This window comes from Lonchura striata, chromosome 3, assembly GCF_046129695.1.
Source record: "Lonchura striata isolate bLonStr1 chromosome 3, bLonStr1.mat, whole genome shotgun sequence".
In the NCBI taxonomy this organism is placed as follows: domain Eukaryota; kingdom Metazoa; phylum Chordata; class Aves; order Passeriformes; family Estrildidae; genus Lonchura; species Lonchura striata.
In genome coordinates, this window is record NC_134605.1 from 26,207,987 (window position 1) to 26,233,318 (window position 25,332).

At 38.6% G+C, this 25,332-nt stretch overlaps 1 long non-coding RNA gene across 7 annotated transcripts in view; it reads right to left on the bottom strand.

Moving 5' to 3' along the window:
* The window catches only part of LOC110469084 (uncharacterized), a 429,868-nt gene that overhangs the window by 312,301 nt on the left and 92,235 nt on the right, over positions 1-25,332 (bottom strand). For all 7 annotated transcript variants that reach the window (XR_013339669.1, XR_013339663.1, XR_013339667.1 and 4 more), the window contains exon 2: positions 7,354-7,392. This is a non-coding gene — a long non-coding RNA (uncharacterized LOC110469084). The remainder of the gene's footprint in view (positions 1-7,353; positions 7,393-25,332) is intronic.

A 25,332-nucleotide genomic window follows, 5' to 3' on the forward strand; every position in this document is an offset into this window, starting at 1 on the left:
GCCTAGCAGAGAAACTGTGACAATTCAAAGAAGTATTAAACTCCTCTTCTGTATTTTATACTTCACACCAGATAAATTCGTGTGGCTCAGGCAGTTCTGTTCAGAAACTGGGGCCACCCCACAGAACACAGATATTTTTGGTCCTCTTATGCAGCTTACCTTCACCATTCTGTATCTGATACCCTTCCCAGAGCAGCACAACCACCCATCAAACAACTCCTGGTCCAGCAGCACCTCTGCTGTTATCACCACATCTCCTGCATAATCCTGAGCTCTTTTGTTTTATACCAGAATTTAACAATGTAAATTAAAAGCCCCTGTGGTATTAACAGTTACCACAACTCACATGCAAGACTCTGCTGTTATTCCACCTTACAAAGCAGCACTGAAGGGATTCACAATCCAAATATGCTTAGTGTTAGCAGCTGGCTTTTCCATGGCAGCTTTTTCAAGTTACCTCTCCTTGAATTGCAAGAGAGGTATCAATAATTTCCAGCTAAATCAATACATTTTTGCCTAGAAACCATTCTTCCACGTGTTAGTATAAGAAAATGAAAAGCAGATCTTTTATTTTGGGCTTCCCTGTTATTCTCATAAATAAGTGGAACAGACAGTTGACATCTCCTTATAGTTTACTCCACATTTCCTTTAATTTATCAATGCAAAGTTATTTAGCAGAGTGTCATTAATAGAATTTCTTCAAAGAGAGAAACATTATTAGATGTGTTAAATCTCAACAACGTTGCTTCACAGCTGTAGCCATGGATTTTTTAGGCATTAATTGAACATCTGTGCACTTTAATTAATTTGAAAAAAATGCAATGGGGAAAAAAAAAGGCAACAGTAGGTACTGTTGAATTTAAGGAACTAATTTTAGTTTTCCAAACTTCCTCAAATAATGATTCTTTTATGTACACATCAGAGCCTTAGCAGAGGTTATTTTTCACATGGCCACACTGCACAGAGTGAGGCTGATGCTTCTACACACCTGCAGCAGTCAAAGGACCTGCCTGAAGTATCCAAGAGGAGTGATAGCAAAAGAATAGTCTTGTCCTCTCCTTGAGCACCCAATAAAGATCAAATTGTGCCAAAAAAAACCTAGGCCTGCTGCACATGCAATCTGGAAACACACACTGAAGTGCTTAAATAATTATAATTAACCTGTGAGGAACATTAAAGGTGCAGAGAACCTGTAGAAAGCAGCTTATTCCATAGCCCCTTTGTCTACACTGGAGTTGTTTCCTCACAAAGATACATCACTGTTCATACTGCACTAAAGCATTATTGTCTGCTACTCTGCAACACATTCCAGGCACTACTTCAAATTAGAGAGGGGAAAAAAGGTGCCTAGGAAGTACAACTTTTAAGATGGATTCAAGCATGGAATACCATAATTCCAAAGCTCTCCTGTTGAATCATGTAACCATAACTACTGGAGACTATTTTGAAACACATTTTACAGTGTTGGTACTATTCAATGTCATGTTCAAAACACTCTGAGGCTGTTTGGGTTTTTTGTTATGTTGCTGTCCATGAGAATATAACTCCCTGGCACCTTCCCAGCACGAGATGCATTGGAATGACCTCTGAGCTGGCTTTTGGCTGGGACTGGAATGCCAGATTCCAAGCAGGTAAGAAGTTTCCCCACACACATTCCTGGTGTTCAGCTGCTCATAATCTGCAGCACTCACAATTTATCATCGAAGCCGGAGCCTTGCTGCCAACTTATCAAAGTGGCCACTGGATGCATCTGATCAAGTCTGAGCATCTGGCTCTTCCCTGTTCCTGACATTAGCACAGACAACAGAATCAGTGGACTATTGAATGCAATTACAGTAAGCGAGACAGACAATAAAGATTGATAGCGCCTTCTCTTTTTATCACACACAAAACTAGTGGGGGTTAAAGCTTTGCCTTGAGCTGCCTTCATTTAACAATGATTGAAAATATGCAATTCTGATGGTAAAACACTGCAGCCTGTACCACTTCATTTACTGGACACATTATCAAATTAAATGAAAAGTGAACTGCCAAAAGCAACAGTTATTATATATTAACGATGAATATTTACTTAGCATTGTTCACAAATCACACCAAGAACAGAATCCTTCTTGTTATCTTCTTTGCAGGCTACAGATGAGTAGTTTAACATTTCCATGTTTACGTTAAATCTCCTGTCTGCAAATCTCGAAATTCAGACATGTGTGAATGGTTTTGTGACCATCCATGTGGTTACAAACGCGTAATTAATAAAGTGCTCCAGCAGTAAATGAATCCTAATTGCTGCAGGGATTCTTTACCTCAAATCACTGTTGGTATTCTTGAAAATACTTCACTAACCAAAGAAACTACAGAAAATTCGTATTTTGTTTCCAGCAGGCTTTTACATGGTAGGTTGTGTGGTGTGCAACAGCTTCCAACAAATGGAAAATCCAGGAGAAGCCAACATCGTGCATTTATAATGATCCATCTGTTGTATGGGATTCCAAACTGGTTACTGGTCTTTAGTTACTGCTAAAAATATGTGGTACATTGGAAGTGCACTGACAAGAAAACAGAGTTTTGCAAATGAATGATTATTTTGCTTTAAAATTTAACTCCTGTTTTTCAGGAGTCGTGCTAACAGCAACATTCCTGCCTCAAATTACAGCCAAACCATGTGCCAGTGGGTGCCAATAATCTATGGAATGACAGAGCTGATCACTTCATGGATATGGCCTAGTTTGTATTGATTTTTAGTAGTAGATAAACCGAGAATTTGTCTTTATCAGGGTGTCATGTAAGCATTGATGCCACACAGAAATTAATAAAAAATGGTCTTTTCTACAACCTAAACATTGAACAAAACAATAACTACACTGTCAGTACTGTTAAAAACCCCATATATTTCTGGACAATTTTAGATAACTGCAATAAAGCAACAATTGCTGGGTTTGGGGTTCCATATCCCACAAATGCAAACATCTGGTCCTTGTCAGGCACTGAAATCCATGCTGGGAGACTTTGGTGATGCTTGCTCTAGAGAAGATCTTGATATAAGCACTAATGTCTGTGCAAGTGGAATGATGAGATATATGAGCCTAAATGACCAAACTGAAGTTTAAATAAAAACAGGCATTGGCTTTTTTGACCTATGTGCAAAAAAGGGTAGGAAAATATAGCCATTTCTCTGGGTAGGAAAATATAGCCATTCCTAAACATGCATTAATCCCTGAGATGTATTCTCCCCATTTTCTTCTTTTTTTCAAGCAAACCAATTACATTCCATGAATTTGATTTTTACAAATTGTTGCTGTAAAGGCACTGTGGACTAAACAATACAAAAGAAGAAAACTGAAGAAAGAAGTTTGTTTTTTTCTGGCCATATGCTGGCATATAAACAATAAAAGTGACAAAGACACAAATATGCCACAATGGAAAACTATGTGCAGATCCCACGCAGTAAATTGGAAAAGCAACATGCTGCATGGTTCTGTTTAACAATAGTGCAAAAATAACTGTAGGAAACTCTGGCTAAGGCGACCCACAGACAGTTTTGGAAGGGAGGCATCAATTGACAAACTACAAGTAGAACAAATGAATTATCTTAAGCCTACTGAAAACAGGAAACCAAGGACACTTCTATTTTCAAATGACATTTATTATCTCTCCACCCCCTCCCCCTTTTAAGCAGAAAACAAAGCTAAATTTAACCAAAATTTTTTCAAGAAACACAATCATTTTATTATGCTCCCATTTGCTGGAAGTATCAAGAGACACTGAATGTAGAGATTTTTTTTTTCCCATCTAAGCCACTTTTTCCATTTGAATCCCCATAAAAAGAAATGTGATCCATTGCACAAAGCAAGAAAACTACTAAAACTTGGTTTGCCATGATCACGTTTTGTTCTGTCACACCACCTCATGCACCTCATCGTGCAAAGGACAGCAGTGAATGCTCTGGTGTGTCCCACTACTGCTGCCAACAGAGAGAAATGGCAACAGAGAGAAATGAGCCCTGTCCATGTTTTCCTCACTGAGGTATCCCCATCCCCATATCCAGACACTGGTAATTATGCAACTCATAAAACATAATGACTTTGAGATGTTGCTCTGCTCTGCAAGCAGGTTTAGAAATGCCAAAGTCACTGCAGGGAGAAGAGGAACAGACCACAGGCTGAACCTCACGTCCTCAGAAAGCTGGACTAAGTGTGAGGTGCACTCAGGAACAGAGTGGCTGAATGCCTTCAGAGGACGCTACAGCATTTTTCTGGATTTTTATTTTGGAAAGTAAAACTGAACTGACAGTCACTGGAAAAAAAAAAAAAAAACAACACCAAACAAAACAAAAGTTAAAAATTCTAACCTTGAGCTGCCTCAAGTCTGGAAGAAACTGGATGAGATCTGCTCATCTATTAGGAAAAGGCACAGTCCTCACACCTCAGGGAGAATCATCTTTAGAGATAATCAATTGCATCACAGTCACAAGAATCAACAAGTGTAGGTATAGATAAAGGGAACAGCTTTTCACAAAAGCTGTACTTTGCATTTCCATATTCTTCCAATGTATTTCAGTCAAGATATTGTCCAGCTGCCTCATATTTCAAAAGGACAGGAATAATCAAGTCAGACATGTACCAGAGTCACTGGAATGGAGAGATTCTGTTGTCTAAGGTCTTCTCTGAAGAGCAATCAACCTTATTTTTTTTTCTCTCTCATTTTGCCATTCCTATTGTGACAAATAAAAACAAAGAACCAACCACCAAACCCAACAGTAAAGTCTCACTCTGCTTTCTCCAATGCTGTCAGAAGCACAATTCCCAAGGCACCCTTCTGCATTGAAGTGTTCCCATGAGCCTGGTGTGCTCTCCCTTCTCCAAGAAAGGCAGGTGCATTATTGCCAAAGCCCAGGAGCATGGAACGGCAGTACCACCATGCACGTCCAGAACAGCAAGATACTGATGAATTTGAGTACCCTTCTAAATAAGAGAATTTGCTCACTCATTTTAAAATATTGCCATGTGACAATGGAAGAGGACATTCAGCCAAAATACTATATGAAAAACAGAATAAGAAAATATTCCAGTGTATATTCCAGACCTATTAGATCCTAAACGTACTGATCCAAGCACAATGCTCTGAACTCTGACACAAAGCCTTGCTGTGGCATCAGACAAGAAACCCAATACCTTGTCTGCATCTGCCTAAACAATGCTGTAATTTATTCATTGCTTAAAAAATACCACAGGTAATAATCCTTTATCCACAAATATCTTGAGTTTGGGGAAAGAGCTTGTTTCAGCCACTTTGTTGGAGGCATGAAATAGGCAATATCATGCAAGATGAGAAATCTGAAAGGAGTATTTAGTGCGGAATGGAAAAACTGCTGTTATCTAACATAAAAAGGTCCAACGTAGTCATGCTTTAATATTTCCCAAAAGCTAAATCATGTTATTCTGAGAACACCTTCATCCCCTCCCAGTCAAAAACTAATTTCATTTTTTGCGATGTCACAAGAAAAGAAACAGCCTCGGTATGGAATATGCAAAATATAAACTTGGTAAATTCTGAAAGACATCGCTCTCATCATCTACCTGATTTTAAAACAGTTTCTTTAAAAATGGTTAGCTAAGCTTTTAGTCACTGTTCTAAAAACTCAAGTCTAAAATGGACACAGAGAAGGTTTGGATCATCCTGCCTTTCCACCTCTGAGACCATAAAGGACAATTGTTCACAATGAAACCAAAAAGGACAATTGTTCACAGAGCTAAGAATTTCACAGGTATTTAGAGGATGACTGGATTGCAACAAAATCCTGTGCAGGACATCTGTTCACTGAACCTCACACCTCATCAACCTAACTTTTAATTTGCTTGTTTCTGCCCCTCCTGTGACATTCTAAGTTGCAGTCACATTTTGTAAGCACCATGAAGGATCTTCAGAAGTTAATTACCACTGTGCTGGGCCTCTTCAGTACAGGCAAAAAGGGAAATGTTCTCTTTCATGGTGGCTTTGAACCGAATCTTGTCCTTAGTGAGTGTCCAGAGCGGAGAGATGCAAAAGTCTCTCTTAATGTATTTCAATGAGGCAAACAGGTGTTGTAGGCACCCTCCAAAGTCAGTTGGGAGGAGATCAGAATTTTTTTTTGGAGATCCCTGTCTCCCTTTATTGACTGCAGAGGAAACCCAGCACAACTCATCTCCTATTTAGACACCTTGTATAAGAACCTAATGCCATGGAGAAGGGTCAGGATCCTGCAGGAAAAGCCACAAAACAGGAGCAGATCTCTGGCAACCCTCCCACACAAGCTGGAGCTCAGTGCACAAGCACCGAGCTGCCTACGTTTCAGTTCCATGTGTGTGAAAAAGGATAATGTCCCTGCCCCAACTCACAAGGGCACAATAAACACGTTAATGATTATTATGCCCCCTGAAAATATGGTAATGAAGGTTGTAAGTATGAGCACCACCATTAGAAATGTTTCTGTGCACTGAGTTCCACTTACCAGCTCTCTCTGTTGTGCAGAACTTCCTTGGGCAGGGATCGTGTGGCAGAACCTGGAGTGACCCTTGGCCTGTGCCCACCAGAGGCTTTGGAGCGTTTGTGAGCAAGGGCTGGGCTGGTGCCCCTCCAGGGACACAGATGTGACTCTGCTTGGCAGGGTGTCCACAGAGGATGGTGGCAGATGCTCCTGGTTTATTTTTTTAATTACATTTCACATGCTCTGTGATTTTTCAGTCTCTTCAACTGCTAAATTCCATTACCACCTCCATTGCCCAACCAGGCCCCTTGGCACAGCAAATAAAACTTCCAAAGGAGATCCAAGGGACACCAATCTCAGAGTGCAAAAGTCTTTGGTGATGACCCTGCAGCATCCCCTGCCTAGGTGCAGCAGATCAGCACAAGCAGGAATGCAGAGCCTGCTCTCCAGCCCCAGGAAACAATTCCTTAAAAGCCTTACAAGGTGACATTTTCCACCTCTCTCCCTGCACCACGTCACATAAGGGAGGATACTGCACCCCATGGCACCACTTTTCCCCATCAAGCATTTAACAGCAAAAATACTGTCATTTAAATTCTTGAAAAATTATCATTTTATTTAACTCTGAGATAGAGCAGGGACTTAGAACAGGTCTCCCTTCTCAAGAATACCCTCTCTGATTTGAGCTTGAAGGTGAAATCAGTGAAGCTGTAGAGTGCACTGATGGGAAACAGAAAAATAAGGAAAATGGCAACTATGGCACTAGTCCTTCCTCATGACTAAAAAATCAGGCACACAAAATTGGTGAAAAATAACTGGTTTACAGCTAAAAGCACAGAGGAAATCTTGACTGGGGACAAAACAATATCAACATTACCTTAGAAATGCCTCACCTCAGTCCCAAGATCTCTTCAAAGCAGCTGGTTCAGGCTCTAGAAATTACAATAATAAAAAAATATAATTAAGAGAGAAAATATTATAATAATAATTCTGGAAGATCTTATTAAAAGAGGTAATAAAAGATGCTTTTCTCCTTCCTGTGGCCCCACATCTGCCAAGAAAAGGGGAGGGAGTTGCAGGATGGACACCTGGATATTTGGAGAGCCCTGAACACAGCAGCAGAGGGGCATGGTTTGCTCACCAGGAGATAATTTCTTCTTTCCTCTCCTCCCTAAATGTGATGAAATATAAATTATTTAAAAATTAGAGGCATTTAGAGTAACAGCCCTCCAAATGCACGGTATTTATTCCATCTTTCATTGCCCACAGTTTATGGTATTGTCTGGCTTTGGGTGTGATTTGCTATTTTTTTCCCCTCCTCAGTTTACTCAGTATAAGGCTCACACTGATCTCATCAATAAGAAATGAATTTTGGTAACTTTCAAAACCACTATATTATTTTTCCTTTTATTTGTAGTGAGTTTTTCTTCTCTCAGTGGTATTACTGCAATAAGTCAGTCATTATTTCTTTATGTTTTCCCTCCTTTCTTTAGTATTTCATTTCCCTTTACAGCACATCTCGTGATCACAAAGAAAACAGAGACACTTATTTCTTTTAACAGTTGAAATTGCTGCAAGTGATTTAACTGTCATTTAATCTGATTCCTCTCTTCTGTCTGTGGAGAAATATGTTTAATGTACTGGAAATTATGTTAATAAGAAAAAGCATTATCTCATTTAATGAAATAAATATACAAATATTTCAAAATAAAATAAAGAGGCAATCTTCACTGAGGAAAAAATGTCTCTTATGGTTTGCATAAAATAAACAAATGAGAAAAATTAATGAATACATTGAAATATACTGACAAAAATTATGCCTAAACTCAAAAGGGAAAAAAAAAAGAGAAGGTGACTGAATTGCATCTCACCTAATCAGATGCTTTGTGAGACAACACAGAATGAAGCTCAAAGGATCACAGTAAAAATTATTTTTTAAATGATGTTTTTACCCTAGGCTAAACTTTTCTCCCCTCCTTTTAAAATTCCTCTGTTTTCCTGCCTTTTTTGGTTGCTGCTTTATTTTCATCAATTGGCATAAAAATAATATTTATTGTTTAATGACAGCAATTGCTTCATCCTTTAATTTTCTTTGATCCTGTGCCACAAATATATTTAATTTATGGCAAAGAACTTTGAGCTCTTCTGATTTAGTTAATTGTAACAATCAATAACACTGTTTCTAAGCTTTTCCATTCTGAAGGATGTAAATAGTATGCACTAAGGTTAAACAAATATTGTTAGTGGGGAGAGAAAAACTTGTAGCAATTATGTAATAAAAGCATGACCACTGCAATAGAAACACATAATTAGTGATTTAATTACAGACATCAAAACAAACTAAAGATGTCAATAAAAGAAAAATCTCCTGTGACAAACTAATTTCATTTCCCTGTTCTGCAATTCTAGATCTTCATGTATTTCATTCAGTTTTCTTGTTTTCCAGAAATTAAGAGCTCAAAACCCAAAGAAGAGACTCAGCGCCATCCGTTTGGGTGTGACTGTGGCAGGAATTTGACGAATTCCTGGGATTACTTTCTCACTGGCAGAATCAGTGCCTTCATTGCATCCCACAGTGGATTTTTTTAACTCCCCTTTCAAAGGGCCCAGCAGCGCTGAGTGTGCCGTGGTGCCAGTTCCTTTGGGGAGCTGCAGCCACTTGTGTCACGAACATTCTCAAGGCATTTTCTAAGTGCACCAGTTTCTGTCTCTGCTTCCCCACTCCTCACAAAGTGCTGTGGATCATAATAGCTCCGGCTCAGCCACTTCTGCTACCCGGAATAACCAGCCAGAGCGTGATGTGGAGAGATCTCAAGTGGCTTTCTCACTTGAAATCCAGACTTTTACTTTCCTGCAGTTTTTCTTTCAGTTTATGGGCTTGCGAGTGGGAATTTGAGGAGGACAGAAGTTGTGCAGTGAATTATTTGGGTCAGTATTAAACAGGTCACCTTTTCATTTTTAAAAAGTACCTAAAAATCCTTACAGTGAAATTCTAAACCCACAGAAATCAGAAACAAAACTCCCAGCAGCTTCAGTGGGGATTTCAACCTGTGCTTCCTGAAAGACACAAGGGGCACACTACAAATCCAGATTCACCACTCCTGACAGAATCTTCCATCTTGAGGGCCTGCACCTGATTAATCTGAATTGAAGGCTTAAGCTGCTTTTAACTATTTCATGAGATACAAAACAAATCCTAGAAAATGGTTGCTCTGAAGTGCAGCTTATCGTTTATGTAAAACAATAATCCATTTAAATAAATTTAGAATCACTATTTTCTATACACATATATAAAAACCCCAGACTCTGTACAAACATCAGAATTTGTTTTCTCTGCTAAATTTCAGTTCTACAGAAAACATTCCCTACAGTTTTTGTGATCAGGGTTTACAGAAATATTCAGGAGAGAATAACCCATCATAGTCACAGGTTTATATTTCTAATTCAAGGTTTACCAGTATTTAAAAACAAAAAGCTAAACCCCATTGTAGTTCTTTTATAAATAGAGTGAAGAGTGGTCAGCAGTAGAAATTACTTAGGAAATTATTCTCCAGTTGGGAAAAAAATATGGCACTGTTAATATGCAGAAATGGCTTCAAAGTGCTCTGGGTTGGATCCACAAATGTCCAGCCTCCAAAGCCCTCTGGGTTAGAGCCAAAAATGTGACTCTAGGTTATACCCATAAAGCAAAGTCAAAAAATTATACAATCTGATATATTCCTCTTGCAATACTTAAGGGAGCTGGATCAAAAGAGTGGAAGCATTGACATTTTTTATTTCAATTTCTTTTGCGCGATCAAAAGACTATGACATGAACAAACCATCCTGTCAAGTTACAAAGAAAGAACCCTAAAATCTCTTTTAAAAAAGGTGTCTGTTTTTAAACTTGCACCTAAAAAAAATCTGTAAGCTCTGCCTGATACAAACCTGAATGTTTTCTCATTCAAGATCTTGAAAGACAGACATCCTTTTTTCAAAGTATACTTGTACAGCAAAAGCTTAATGTTTTTAAGCAAGATTGAGTAAATCAAAGTTCCTAAAAGCAACACCTTCTTTTGTCTTCTTTTGTTCTAACACCTTTGTCACTTTTACAATTTCTTATCTTATTCTTGTCAGTAAAAAAACAATGTGAGGAGACAGCAAAGCTACTTTAAGGTAGTTTTTCACTGAACACACTCAATATCCTGAATTTCAGCCATCTTGCACATTTAGCTTTTCTTGTTTCAAGGCTAAATCTGGATGAAATCAAACCCAGGACTTGTTCCTTACATGTGCAGAGGAGATCTACAAATAGAGCCCTTTTCCACCCTGTGCTGTGAATAAAAATAAAATCCCTTCTCTGTGGGTACATCTTCCACCATATTTTGGGGTCTATAAACTTGTCAAGTAAAAGGATGGCACAGACAGATCCTCACAAGCACATCTCCAACTCGGCTCCTCTTCCACCCCATCACAGGGTTGAAGACATGGATGCCATGACCAATATCTATGTGGCATCTGCAGAGAAATGAGCTCCTGCTCCTCTGCAATCCTGAGGGAGCAGTTCCCACTGCACAGACTCTGCAGAAATTCACTGATCCCACTGAACTCTATGACCAGGGCCACACAGATTCAATGCCTGTTGCCAGAGGCAAAGGGGAAGCTGCTGGTGCATCTTCCAGGCCTTTTGGATGCCATGGATTGAAGACATTCCTGCAACACCCTCTGCAGCATCACTATGGAGCTTGGAAGCTGAAAGGAAAAGCTAACAGTGTCTTATATACTTCTGAAGTTCCTCCTGCCTTTTTAATGTCATTCCTTTAGACTATTATCAGTCTTTTTAAGCATATTTGAATTTATTTGATTTTTGCATTTTCTCCCTCTGTTCCTTTAATGGAAGGAATTAATTGATAAACCTTTGAAGAGCTCTCTGCTTTCCCACAATGCAATTGGCCGTTTTTGCCTCAAAATAGGAGTCAGACTTTACCAGTCTGAACCTCAGGATGTGCATAAATACTGAATCTAGAAAAATCAAGTAGGTGCTTGAAACCACAAAATGGAAATGCACCTCTTTGAACAGAAATGCAGGATTTTAGTGCCAAACAGTGAATGGATGCACATCTTCACCCAACCTTTTTATTTGGTTTTGTGTTTGTATTTCTTGAAGCACATATTTTTGCAAACTACATTGTATCATTTCCATCTAGTCCACAGGAGCACATCATTAATGCAGCAATACTGAAACACTGAAAATACATTGGAAATATCTGAACTAAAGAGAATTTAGAACCAGGAGGAAGAGAAAATATATGTGGTGCCTTAGTTTTGCAGACCCATTTGGGCTTTGTTATGCAGACTGCAAATCTTGCTCCATTTGATTTACATCAAAGACAGCATTTTTAAACCAACCCCACAGAACTAAAGTAGGAAGTTGTGCCAAGTACTTTAAATTCCTACCCTTGTTTGTCAATAGTGACAATTGATAGCAGACCTACGTCTCAATACCTCCATCATCCTTGATACTGATTTGAAACTATCTTGATACCTGACTATCAAACTGCTACAAAAAGCATTCTCAAAGATTTGAGAGTGAAAGCAAATGCAAGACACAGCCTTCAACCACTTGAGACCATTGACAAAAGTATGGCCTCTATGAGCAAGCTATTTGTTATTTGCTGCAGAATTCCACACTGATTTATTAAATTGTGACAACTTCAGCACAAGCCATGGTACACCTCTATAAATATATAAATGAATAAATATGGGAGGGTTCCCCTTAAAGGGAAGCTTTGTGCTTTCTTGTTCTCCATGGAAGCTGCTTGTGGTCACATTGAAATTACTGGGGCCTTCACACTTCATCCTTCAAACTTCTGGGTTTGTCTTGCAGCAGTTGCAAGGGCAGCCAGCGTGTCTGTGTGATTCAGCACTGACAAGTGGAGCTGTAGACACCTCATCATCCCCCAAGAATGTCCCCCATAAATGAAGCCAGAAGAAACTCTCCACAGCCTATTCAGCCCCAAACCTACAAGTACATGAGCAAGACAGATGCTCTCAACATGAGTAACTACAGAGTTCTTGTTCTGCCAAATGAGCCTTTGTCCTTCCTTATCATTCCAACAAGTCAACCTGGGAAACCATCTGCAAAGCTGAGAACAAGCAGCGTTTTTTTTTTTTTTTTTTTTTTTTTTTTGTGAAATATGTTAAAAATCGCTTCCTCACAGCTTTGGAAGGAACTAGACATATTTATCACAGTGCTTTCCAGGTAGCCCTTTTTAGGGATCTACACTTGTGCTTTTCACTTGGACTTTTCAGGCCACAAAAACAGCCGTAACATCTAAATTTAGGGAAGTTGTCAGACATGGAAGTCTGGAGACTTGTAAACGTCCCTGTTTCCAGGTTTGCATGAAACCCAGAGTCCCCTGCTTCTCATCCTCATGGAAATAACAAGCAGATACATTTCTTTGTGCTGTCTTCAGCACATCTACACCTGAACATACCTTGCTGCAACCCAATGAAAAAGTGCTAACAAATACAATTAAATGTTTTTAGACTCCAAGCACTGTTCAATACCAGTCCCAGCCAAGTAGTACAGAAAGGTTAAGAAAGATTTTTGCCCTTAGCATTATTTTTTGCCTTTTTTTTAGCTGACTTTCACAGGATACACAGTCCATTGTTGGCTGATAAAATTAGAACATCAGAGATAGCCTAACTAGAATGCAATTTACCACTGTAGTATTCCAGTATATAGAATTTCTATTCCTTAAATAAACATATTTCTTTAAAGTGTCAACACAACCAAGAAATCTGATCTCCTAGACAATATTCCAGGCTTGATGTATTTTTATTGCTCCCCAGTAATGAAGTTTTAACTCGTGATATATTCCTGCTATTTAACTGCCATTTCAACAAAACTAAAATGATCCATTTCTGAAGTTGGCTCAGGCAGAGTCCTGACATTGTGCAAAGGAATGTGCCCAGGTGCTCTCCCTGGAATCTCCCACCATAATGCTTCACTGACAGGGGAAAAGAGATAGAAGAATAAAGAACATATTTAAATGCATAACACAATCGAGGCCATAAATTTGTTCTACACCAGTTTCACATGTAAATAAGTGGCAGTGAGTAACTTTTTTTTTCCTGTATTTGCAGTTTGTGGATGAGTGCTGGTCCTCTGTAAAGCTCCCATATGGTGGGAACGGCAGTGCTCTGTCACACTGCAGCAAGTCCCCATCCTAGCCATTCCAGATTTAACCATGATAACTTCTATGCAAAGTTACCACTGCAGAAAGATATTTGAATGAACAACTTCTATCACATTTATACTTGTCATCTGGGATTAGCTAATCCCACATCAACTCTGTACATAATATATAATTGCATATCAACAATATCAGACTGGAAATGTGTCTCACTTCTTCCAGCAGTTTCCCAAGTTAAGCATTTCTGTCCTGCTAATGAACCCTTTGTTCCACTGAATATGATTCTGCCAGGAATTTAATACATGTAAATGTAATGACATAAGAGCATTACATAACCACTCTCCTACAGGAGTTGATACAGTACAGAATATAATGAAGCCAGACTATAAATGATGCATATACCTGCAAGAGAAAAGGAGCCTTTTTTCATTTAGTGAATCTCTATAAATAACAACATGGCAAGAAATGATTTCAAGTGCTTCAAAATGTTTGGGGAAAGGGATCAAAGGATGTGCTGCTGGATTGTTAAATAGAAAGGAAAAAGGAAGCTAAAAGATTAGAAGGTATTTCCGACTTTCTAAGAATTTTAAAGTGAAAAGCTGTAACAAAAATCTAGATAAATATCTACATTCACCCATCCTACATTAGAGAATGTTCTCACAACTTATTCCCTTACATTTTGAAATCAAAGGCACTTGCAGCAGGAATTGGAACATCCAAGACCAGGTTCTGAAGCTGTTCCACTCAGAACACTTCCCTTTACATCAGCTGGCTCAGTGGACCCACACCAGGTAAGTATTACCTTCTACAAGGGAGGAAAGAAACAACTATTGTGGCTTTTTAATGCTCCAAATAGAGGAAACTCAGCAATCTTTATAGAATAACATCTGAAATAGAATATAAATATATATATAATTATATATATTTATTTATATTTATATAATAGATAACATCTGAATGAAATTCTTCCCTCTTTGTCCTTCTCCCTTCCTCCCTTTCACTGCACAGCTACCTTGAAAAAAGCAAATAAAAGGCAAAGCTGCACCCAGACATGAGCTGCAGCAACAGCTTGGGAAACAACTGTCCACCAAACAAAGAGCCCATTTGTTTGCATTTAGAGAAGTGATTCACTTACATAAGTCCTGACTTTATCTAAGATGAGGCTGTAATTCCAAGTGCACTTCCTCAAACATTTTGTGCCCGGGTTATTTATGTTATCCCGAGTAAGAAGTGCTCCTCTTGTTGCATGTATAAAAAAAAAATAGTGTATAAGCAGACGCTGTAAGTGTCTCTATTTTGCATACAACCGCCTCCCTATTTTCCCGACTTTATGTTTGACAGAAGGAATTTCACCTCTGCCCACTCCTTCTCAGGCTGGTATCAGTGAACTCAAGGCAAGGAATCCACAGCTGCTGACATAAATTGAATTATATTACAGAAATTCTTTCTGAATTTTGAATTTCTTATAATTTTCCTGAAGGATGACACAAAGCATATTTCTAAGTATCAGAAAAAAAAAATATACATATAAAAGACGCTTCACTTGTTTCATTTTTTATTTAGCCAGAATTTAAGCTCAACATTTGAAACCTTTGAATATGACAAGCCAAAACTCTGGAAATAAGTTTTGCAGAAAAAGTACAGCTGTATCACAAATTAAACCAAACTAGAGCAACATTAAGGTGTCATTTAAGACCTTCAAAGTGAGGGAGTTCAGACTGTAGACTCTTACTTTGTGAGAAAGGTGTGTTAGTACATTCATTACTCTTTTTTTTCCTCCAAAAATATTTGAGAAAAGAAGCAAATAACGTCATGGAAGTTCTGTTTGGAATACAGAGACAGCACAAACTAATTTGTCATACAAACTGATAAACTTTGCACAGCATTTGAAAGGGAAGGAAAGGAGACAAGTCACCAAACTCTTGGGATCCATGTATAAATTGGACTTTTTTCATGCATATTTCATTGCCATGTAACTCTTCCCTCAGTTCAGACTCTGTAATGTACTCCTAAAAAGTGCAGTATAGATTTTCAGATGCACAGCACTGTACATGTCAATTTTAGAAGCATTTGTATGCAGGTACCCACCTGCACGTTTTAGGAGCTGCTCACAGGTCCTCTCATTGGCACATTTTAGGCACTGGGAACGATTCCTGCGGGTCCATTCACACAACAGACTGAGGCTTTTTTCAGAGGAACTCTTTCCAAATTACACACAAATAAGACACCATCTCATCAGCCCCCAGGGTAGATTCCACTTGGGCCACAGGTATTTACAGCTCTTTGAGGTAATGAATACCAAATCAAACCCCATTTGCACCAGGGGCTGAGGTCATGCAGTTCTGATCCTGATAAAATACATGATGTCTGGTATAAGTAATTATTTTGTTGATTTTATACCTTAGCCCATTTTGCTTGTACATACAGTGTTAAAAGCTAATATATTATTCAATAGCTATAAAGGGCCTTTTTTCTGGTCTTTTCAGTGGTGTTATTGTCTTTCACATCCTTTCAGAGCATTAAGATGTCACAGAACTTTGCAACAATTTACTGCTCACACCAATGTGCACTTCACTAATATCATCTGGATGAGGAAGTGTGCTGGCAATACTTTATGAAAATACAGGCTTTAAGAGCCTGCCCAAAATATGGCTAAAACACGAACTGCAATCAGGGGAGGGACAGAATGACTGGGTACAAAATGGTTTGGTACAAAATTTCCAGGTATATTATTTTGGAAGTAAGAAACAGTCTGTAACATGTAATAATAAAAATATAGATTTCATATGTTTACTGTCTAGTCTAAATGAATAATGTAAAAAAAAGAAGTAAAAATCCCTTGTTATAGGTGGGTTTGGGTATTCTTAATATAGGGAGAAAACCAGGGGTGCAGCAGCACAGGCTGGGAGGGCTTGTGATTGGCAATCCTTGTTTCTTCTCCAACAAAAATAGCAACACCCTAACGCTAGGCCTCCCTTTAAGAAAATGACAAGAATATTCTCTACCCTATGGAATGTTTGCATCAATCATGTACCTGTGGCTCTCACAGTGAGCTGGACTATTACAAGATTGATGATAAGCTCAAACATAATACTTGACCTAAATACATTATGTAGCAGTGGATGCCTGTTAAGTAGGTCAGCAGGGGCTCTTAAAAGTTATGCAAAACTTCTTCTGCCACACAGACGGCATGTCATGAGTCAAGAGGGATGAGAATCAATTTTATAGGCTGCAGGAAATCTCTTCTCATCATATGAAAATCGGTTTCGCCATACTTAAAATGTCTTAAATACTGGGATATGCTGCTTGTCACATGTCCTTAGGTCTCTGAGTGAAATACAAGTGAGGTGGGCAGCCTGTGAGAAGCCTGAGGATGATCCGGAGGTTCACATACATGGCAGATTCCTTTTTGAAAGTAATGGTTCAAATAAATACTTTCCATTCTCGCAGTCAAACAAATTGTGATTTATGGGATGCATCAGACAAGCTTGTCAAGCCAAGAAAGTCTGTATTTAGGAGTGATGATTAATCAGAGATAGCTATATTACCGTGTCTGGATCTTGGAAGCTCTTCAGCAGCATGGTGGAGAGAGGACAAGTGTCCGGGGACTTGCCTGGCGCAGTCCCCACATGTGAGGAGTTTGGCCACACAGCAGGACACAGATTGCACCTGCCAAAAAAGCTGGGAATTGCTTCCCCATCCCTTTCTACACACTTTGAGCACTAGGGACTGGACAGGCTTTGGAAAAGTTAAGAACAAAATGATCCTTTCTGACTACAAAGCCACTGAGGTCCACTCTGAATTGAGCCATCAGCCACCTGTATGTTCATGCACGACTGAGTCTCTAAAGGAGGCAAGTCCAGCCTGATTCAAGTGGCTCATGTTATGTGACTTGAAACCTTTGCAATCTCTAAACTGAGCTGAATGTCTGGCTTTTACCAACTGGGTACCTCTTACAGCAATAACTGAGCAAACCATTACTGTCTCAAAAGAGACCACACTGGGCCCACCCTCCAAATGTGTAAGAAAAGCCCAAAGCCAGAGAATTTTCATGGTTCAAAGCCTTGCCCTGTCACACTGTCAGTCATTTCCCCTGTGCACAGGAACAGGCATATCCATGATGGTGTGGTGGCACTGCTGAGTGCTACATGGAACCTCCTTCCTACAAAGAAGCCTCTTGTAGATAAGTACATGTTAGAAGTGAGGACTTGCACATCACTTACTCTTTGCATTTCCTCTGCCCACACTCAGCGACTAACTGACAAATGTCAATAAAAAACCCTCAGGCTATTCACCAGTTACAAGAATCTACCAAGGAAAAAAAAAATCAGTGATAAAAGCAAGTTTTTTTTTTTTGAGGAGAGAGAGGAAATAGGTGTAGAAGTGTGCTTTGGAAAAGCAAGTCTCATGAAGGCATCCCACCAGCCTCACAGTAATGTGGCTCATGTATTCAAGTTGCATATTTTAGTTAGCATTTAACTCAGAAGCTTTTCCTTTGAGACGAGTGATTATTTTCTTTTCCTGTCTGACCTAGTGAATACTGCAGTGCTCCACGATACTGTATTTGTGCCCTGCAGGCAGCAATGTCCCACCAACTTTCCACCAAATGCTCATAACACAAGGCAGAATGACACCAAAAAAATGAGGAGTATTATTTTGCATACTGCAAACAAATACATGCTATTGTGTTTCTTCTTTTATTGTTTTGTTATTTCATCATTATTCACCACAGTTCTTGCCTTCATTTGCAGAGTTTGAGTTTTAATGTAATGGCCATTCAATAAAAATGTTGCTTTTAAGGGTTTGCTTATCATCCCATTTTCTCTTCAACCCTTCAGCAACCATATGGCAAGCAATCAGGTCTGCAATCACTAGGTCCATATTATGTAGAGCATGATTTCAGCATTATGCTATTACCCATCTGTTTCTGTAGAAAAAGACATGAACCCTTGTATAAGAGGTCAGTGGTTTCATTGCACACCGTATTCCAGAAATCCATCTCTGTTCACTTGAGATCACTTTCATGATTTACTGTAGTCTTTTAGGCAAGGTTTTATTTTTTCCCCCTTTCTTTTTTTTTTTTTTTTTTTTTTAATACAGACAATCAGCACAATTTGTCTGTCTGTTGTTTAAAGATATTTGTAACTGCCATTGGATGCACTTATGGTCTCTTAGTTAAAGATGCTCTCCTGAGATGATGCCATTTTCTTAAATAAGAGACAAAAAAAGAGGGTGGAAGGTTCACCTATTTCCATTTGTTTAACAGATTATTCCAGGAATAATGAGGTTTGCTGTTCAGTTAGGAGCTAGAAGGAATTCTCTTTTGCATTGTTTCTTTGGTTTTAGCAATACACAAGGAGGTATTTGACTTTCTGTAGCAGAGGAATGCACCACAAAAGTACAGACAGAATGGAAATGTCAGTTTTTAACTTGACCTAATCCCCCGATTCTGCCCACAATAAAGACAAATCAAGGGACTTCAACTGCAGCCTATCAAGCTAAGGAAAGGAAATAATTAAAAAAAAGAAAAAAGAAAAATTGTCTCATGCCAAGGAACTTCACTTCAGGCCACTCTGTTAACCACAGCATGTAACCGGACACTTGGGTTCCCTGCTGCCCCATTGCCAAAAAGTCTCTGCCATGATAAAGAAATACAAAAAACATGTCCAAAAATAAATTCAGCATTCCTTAAGTGTCACACTATTCACTGCTTGTACAACATATTTAGCAGGATAGCTATGCTTGACTAGAGAAACACAATGGAATTCTCTTTAACAACCTCTTTTAAGTAAACCACAAGCTTGACCTAAAACAAAAATAAATAAAAATTTCTACATGCAAGCCATTCAATAGCACAAAAGTGGTTTTTTATCCAAATTATTTTGTAACAGCAGATCTGTCAGACACTTCCCAGACTCAGAGCTCATAGAAAAAAAAACAAATTAGACAAAAAAGTTCAAATTCAAATAATTTGAAAACACAAACAGAACTAAGACACAGGGTATGGTACCCAGAAAGAAGGCAATAATAGAGGCTAGGGATGGGAAGGAGGGCTCAAAGGGAAAGGTTACAGGGATGTTAAATCCCCAGAGCAGCTTGAGAGAGGAAAGAATGGATGAGATTGCTAAGATGTTCTTATTGGCTACTGCAAACTTCTCAGATGTTAATTATTTTGTTGAAGGAAGCTAAAACAAAGAAACTAATTTGGTAAAGTTGGACTTAAAATGGAAAGAGAAAGCAATAGAAGGTTCCAAAACATCTGTGGTTCATTATGGGTAGCAGAAGCAACTGAAATAAATTAATTCCTAAGTTTCCTTTGCAGAAGCAAGTCCTTAAGGATAAAACTCAAGCTGCACAGTGAAAGGAAACATTGCATCTTTACCAAGGAGAGCCTCTAGACCATGCTGGGGTACAAAAACGAACCCATATCTGTGCAGTGGCTTCTTCTCAATTACAGAGGTTAAAAAAAGTAGAATAGATCTGCAGAATAGCTCTTGGCCAACATTCAACAAATGTCATTTAACTCCTGGAGCAGCCTGGATGTGGCAGGCTCATGGAAGCTTGATCCACTAATGGGAGAATTAGGCTTTTAGAATGTATGCTTAAGTATCAAATGCTGAGAGTAATTTCAATAATAAAATCATTAAAGAAATTATACATGGACATATTAGGTCGATTAGGTAGACACAGGCAGACAGATTAGATAGGATGACCACAAAGAATAAAGTAAACATGAAATAGAGAAAAGTAAGGGGCAGAAAATTGAATCCAAAAGAATATTATAGATATATGAACTTGGCAAATAACTGAAGTGATTCTCCTGAAGAAAGAATTATTAAGCTGGTCAAATAAAAGCTGGTAACTCACTTTTCCCTTTTACTTTAATCTCTGACTTTATATGGTGTAAACACTACAAAAATTAGGGAAAACCAAGTGTTCAGAATGTAACTATGGAAATTACAAGCTGACAACCATCAATTACAGAATAAATGCTGTTCAAAAGCAGATGTAATAATAGCTGGCAAGAAACATTAATACAGTTTGACCTACAGTTTTATTTACTTCTTTCAGGCAACCTGAAAGTCGGGGTGCTTACATAAACAATGCTTAATGCTTTGAACTTCAATAAAACACAGCAAGAGTTAATTAAAATGATACAATCAAGGCATATCTCTTTCAGTATAATAGACAGAACAATAAAGGGAGACTGTTTATTATAGATTCTAATAATTATTCACAAAAAGTATACTGTGAAAGACTAAGCTTTAATTTTAAAGATAACTTCTTGAGCTGAAAAATCTCCTTGCTTTGATGTTTGCTAGCTGCTGAAATTCACGCATTTGGGAGCAGAGGCTTTGGCAAATAAACCTTTAATACACACGGATGAAAAGCTATTTTCAATAACATTAATGTTTAACGCAAACTGCTAAAAGCAAGAAAATTCAAAGTTAAGGCTGACAACTCCATTTTTAGCTTAGAGCTCAGAGTTTAAAAGCTCCAGCATCTTATGCCAGAACTGTTGTAAGATTGCATTCAGAATATCTCAGCTTTTGTTTCATTTTCCATTCTCTGATTCTTTCCATTAACATGCAGACTTGGAGGGTTTTGTTCTATTTTAGCTTGTTGTTGTTGTGATGGGATCGCCTTTGTTCTTTCCATTACCCAAAAGCCATCAACAGAAGGAACAGAAGTAGCTCCTGTTATGAAACCTCCTGTTGTAAGTCATCCATCCACCTTTCCAACAGCAGCCACTGTTGCCTCAAGCTCTCCCTTCAGCAAGGTAGGAGTCAGGAAATTCGAGAATTTCTGACAATCCAAAGTGTTGTGAGGTACAGAGCATCTCCAGGAATATTCTCCCATATGGAGCCAGGTTCATGTCCAGCTTAATCAAACCAAAGTCCCACATCTGCTTGCCAACAAAGGTGGCCAACCAAGGGAAATTATATTCTAAGTTAAAAAGTTTGAGCTTTTCCATTTTGGTTGGGATGTTATTTTGCTTTTTTTTCCTTGGGAGTAGGAGATATTATCTTTGAATTCATCTGAAACAAACAAAGCTGCCTTCATCACCTAAGAAATATTGGATCCACATACTCTTGTCCCCCATTTGCCCTTTTCTTTTTCTTCATGTCACATCTATCTGACATGAGAGAAGAGAAAATAAATAAACCCAAGCATTTATTTTAATTTCTTCTTTTTCTGTTTTTTAAGATATTGAGTTAAAATCTAAAATGCTTATTCAAATTAAATTCCTAAAAATACTGAAGGCTTACTTCTAATTGAAAATATGATTTGAATAAAACTAGCCTGTGAGCTGGTTTGTCTGCCTTGGATGTTTTCTCACAAATTCCTTTTTCTAAGATAGTAGCACATTGCTGTGCCCTCTGTGCCAGATGAAGCCCTGGATGCACACAAGGCTCCTTTCACAGGTCTGACTTCTACTCTAAGCAGCAGCTCTGTTGCAGCTCTTTCAGTGATCAGTGTCACAATACCTGGAGAGATTTTACTGCCCTGTTTTTTATAATCTTTAGTTAAAAAAAAAAAAAAATTATAGATTTTTCAAGTCAGAAGTGAGTTTTTAGCTTTTACAGTCCCAGAGAAGATTTGCATCTGCGACCTGAACACAATCTTTAGGGTTGGCCAACAGAAAGCAAATGAAAAGCCAAAGATAGTTTTATTTCATTATTATGGCAGTTTTAGCACATGATATTGATGGGAATTTCCTGAATGGAATAGCCCTTTGGCCAGGTCAGCTGTCCCAGCCACACTCTATCATGGCTCCCTCATTGCCAGAGCATGGGAAATTCAACAGTCCTTGATTTAGGGTGAGCTCAGCAACAACTAAAGAATCCCTGTGCCATCAATGTCATTCTTATCCTAAATCCAACCACAGCACTGCACCAGCTACTGGGAAGAAAAATTAACTCTGTCTCAGACAAAAGCAGGACAAAAGATAAGACTTACTTTATCAAATAGGACTAAATTTGCCAAGAGTTCTAAAAGAAGTGGGAAATGCTCCTTTGTTAAGGAGACACACCTGATCGCTGCTCCCACAGAATTCAGAAATCAGCAGAAGATTCTGTGTACGTCCCAAAGCACTGGGACTTGCAGCTCTGCTGGATGCAAATCACAGGCCACCCACTGCCACCTCCAACATTGCCACCTCCAGAAATGCCACTCATTTCTGTTCCTGGTTTTAAGGCAGAGGCAACAATGCCCAGGACAGACCTGTATCCATGGCATGCACCCTAAAATAACTGCAGCACTACAGCTAATCCTTTCTTAATTATTGTTTTTTAAATGGGACAATTCTTCTGCTGTATATTCACAAGTGCAGCAACATGGCAGGGGAGTTGATGTGCAAAGACATGACTGGGTGTTATTACCTACAAAAACAATTATCTGCTGGCTAATTTGGATCACTACATTGGTGTAAGTGCTGGAAATAGTTCAAATCACTTGTTATAATAATGTACCAACTCATGGAGAATTTAAGAAAAAATGGAATTCCAGGATGTGAAAAATTACTGAATTACAGTGCAATCTTTAGTGTTTTAATTGAGCAGCTTTCTCAGAATATGGGGGGAATGACTCATGCAGTTCCCCACCTCCACAAGCAATTTTTGCCAACCCATCTGCCACCCCAAATGTTTCGTCCAAAGAACCCCATCAGTGGACTTCTGCTCCCTCTGCTGGATCTGCAAAAATAGGGATTAATAGACCCAAATCTGCTTCCTTGGGAGGCAAAGGCACGACTTCCATTGGGTTCAACAGAAGAATGATTCTGCCCTAGCACTGCCTCCAAAGTGGAGCTGACATCACTGCTAACACTGACTTGCAAATAAGTAGCCAATAAACAGCTGTAATACTTTTAAATAAAATTACTTTTAAACAAAACCTCCTAAGACCATGGGGGGATATCAGTAAAATACAAAAATGAGATTATCATTTTTATGGATGCTCTCTGAAGAGAAGTGTGACCAAAAGGTGATGTCAGCACCCATTCAGTGTTTCTTTCAACCTTTCCCAGTTGTTTCCTCCTAGCCCATGATCCTGCTGCAACGCAGAGTGATGGCTCATTGCCACATATGATGGGAGACAAAGAAAACAGTCTCACAATGGACAATAAAGTTTTGCTTCTGCATTCCAAGTCAGAAACAAATAAATACTGAATTCCATTAAAACCTCTGTTCACGGGACTTCTCCTGTAGCCTCCACTACAGATGATTTTAGTGTCTGACTGCTTAGAAATCACAAGTGTTGAACTGTTTAGTGACTCTCATCCTCCCATCAGTACACTGATCTGGTGATAAAATGTAAAGGGCTTGTGGTATTTGCATTTTTACTCAGTTTAGTCACAGATCACAAAATAAATTAGTAAATTGAGCTACGAGGCTTCCAATTTGCAGCAACCAAGCCTTCTAAATAATCATCTGTGCTTAAATACACAGAGCCCTTCAAATGTAATAATTTCTTTGTCAACTAAAACAAAAATTCCACCCCCCCTCAAATGCTTCCACACAATGACTGCTGTAAAGAAATAAATCAAAGTGCAACCTTTCTCCTTAAACTCCAGATAATTACAAATATCCAGTGAACTGAAATGCTAAAATCACCCATAGTATTCCTTCTGAGCTGTCAAACACTGTTGCTCCAGTTTCATAAAAGAGAATTGAGAGCTGTTTTCTTGTAGAAAAGATCAGAAATCCTGCCATGGTACAGGTGCCTGTGAGCATCACCAGTGCCAGCAATTAGCATCATTACTGGCAGCATCTGAAAAGCAGCCAAATTCATAGAGACCGAACAAATCTCCCACTGCTCAGGTTATTCCTTGCAAGTCAGGGCTAAAGCACATCCGTGACCCTTTCAGGGGAAGCTGCAGTGCTCTTGTCACACCATTTATCTACTCACTTCCACAACTTGCTCTGAAAAATTCTGTTTCCCCCAAAATATGGGGACCTGGCACACAAAATGCCAGGTCTCTGCTTAGCACAAATTATATTGCTAGATATGTGCAGGAGAACTACTTCAGCACCACACAACTGTGGTTGTGTCAGAATTAGGTCACTCAGATGCTTAAGTTGTTATTGATGTGGCCCTGAATTGCTTCCTCCAGTAAATTTAGTTTGTACACTCAAACCATTTTTTGATAAACACAAGCATAAATCAACACAAATTCCAGGCAGGTTCTGTGATGTCTTACTTAGAATTTGCAATGTGTTAGGACAAACGTTACAGTTTCCCTTGACCTATTTTAAAAATATTTAAATGTTTAAAATATGATTCCTTTCATTCATATGCTAATGACCATAAATACTGCTCCAGCTGACACATTACAAAAGCCTAAATAGATTTCACCAGGACTTTACACATTCTTAGTAAATTAGGTATAACAGTTAGTAAATAGATGTGCTGAGGGCATTGTAAAGTTGCCAGTCAGCTGTGCAATAATAAAGGAACTATGCAGTCCTATTAAAAAAAAAAAAAAAAAAAAAAAAGACAAAGGTACAGCAAGAGTCTAAAATTTTTTTTTAAATAATAAAAAACTTATTAAAAAAAAAATCACAGGAACTCTGTATTCTGCTGGGTACAGAAATCCTTTCACGGGGATATATTTCCTGAATGTAGCAGAGAAATATTAAAGAGGAAAAAGTGTGAGGTTTCAGCTTTCCAGGCTTTGTTTCCGTGTGTGTGATT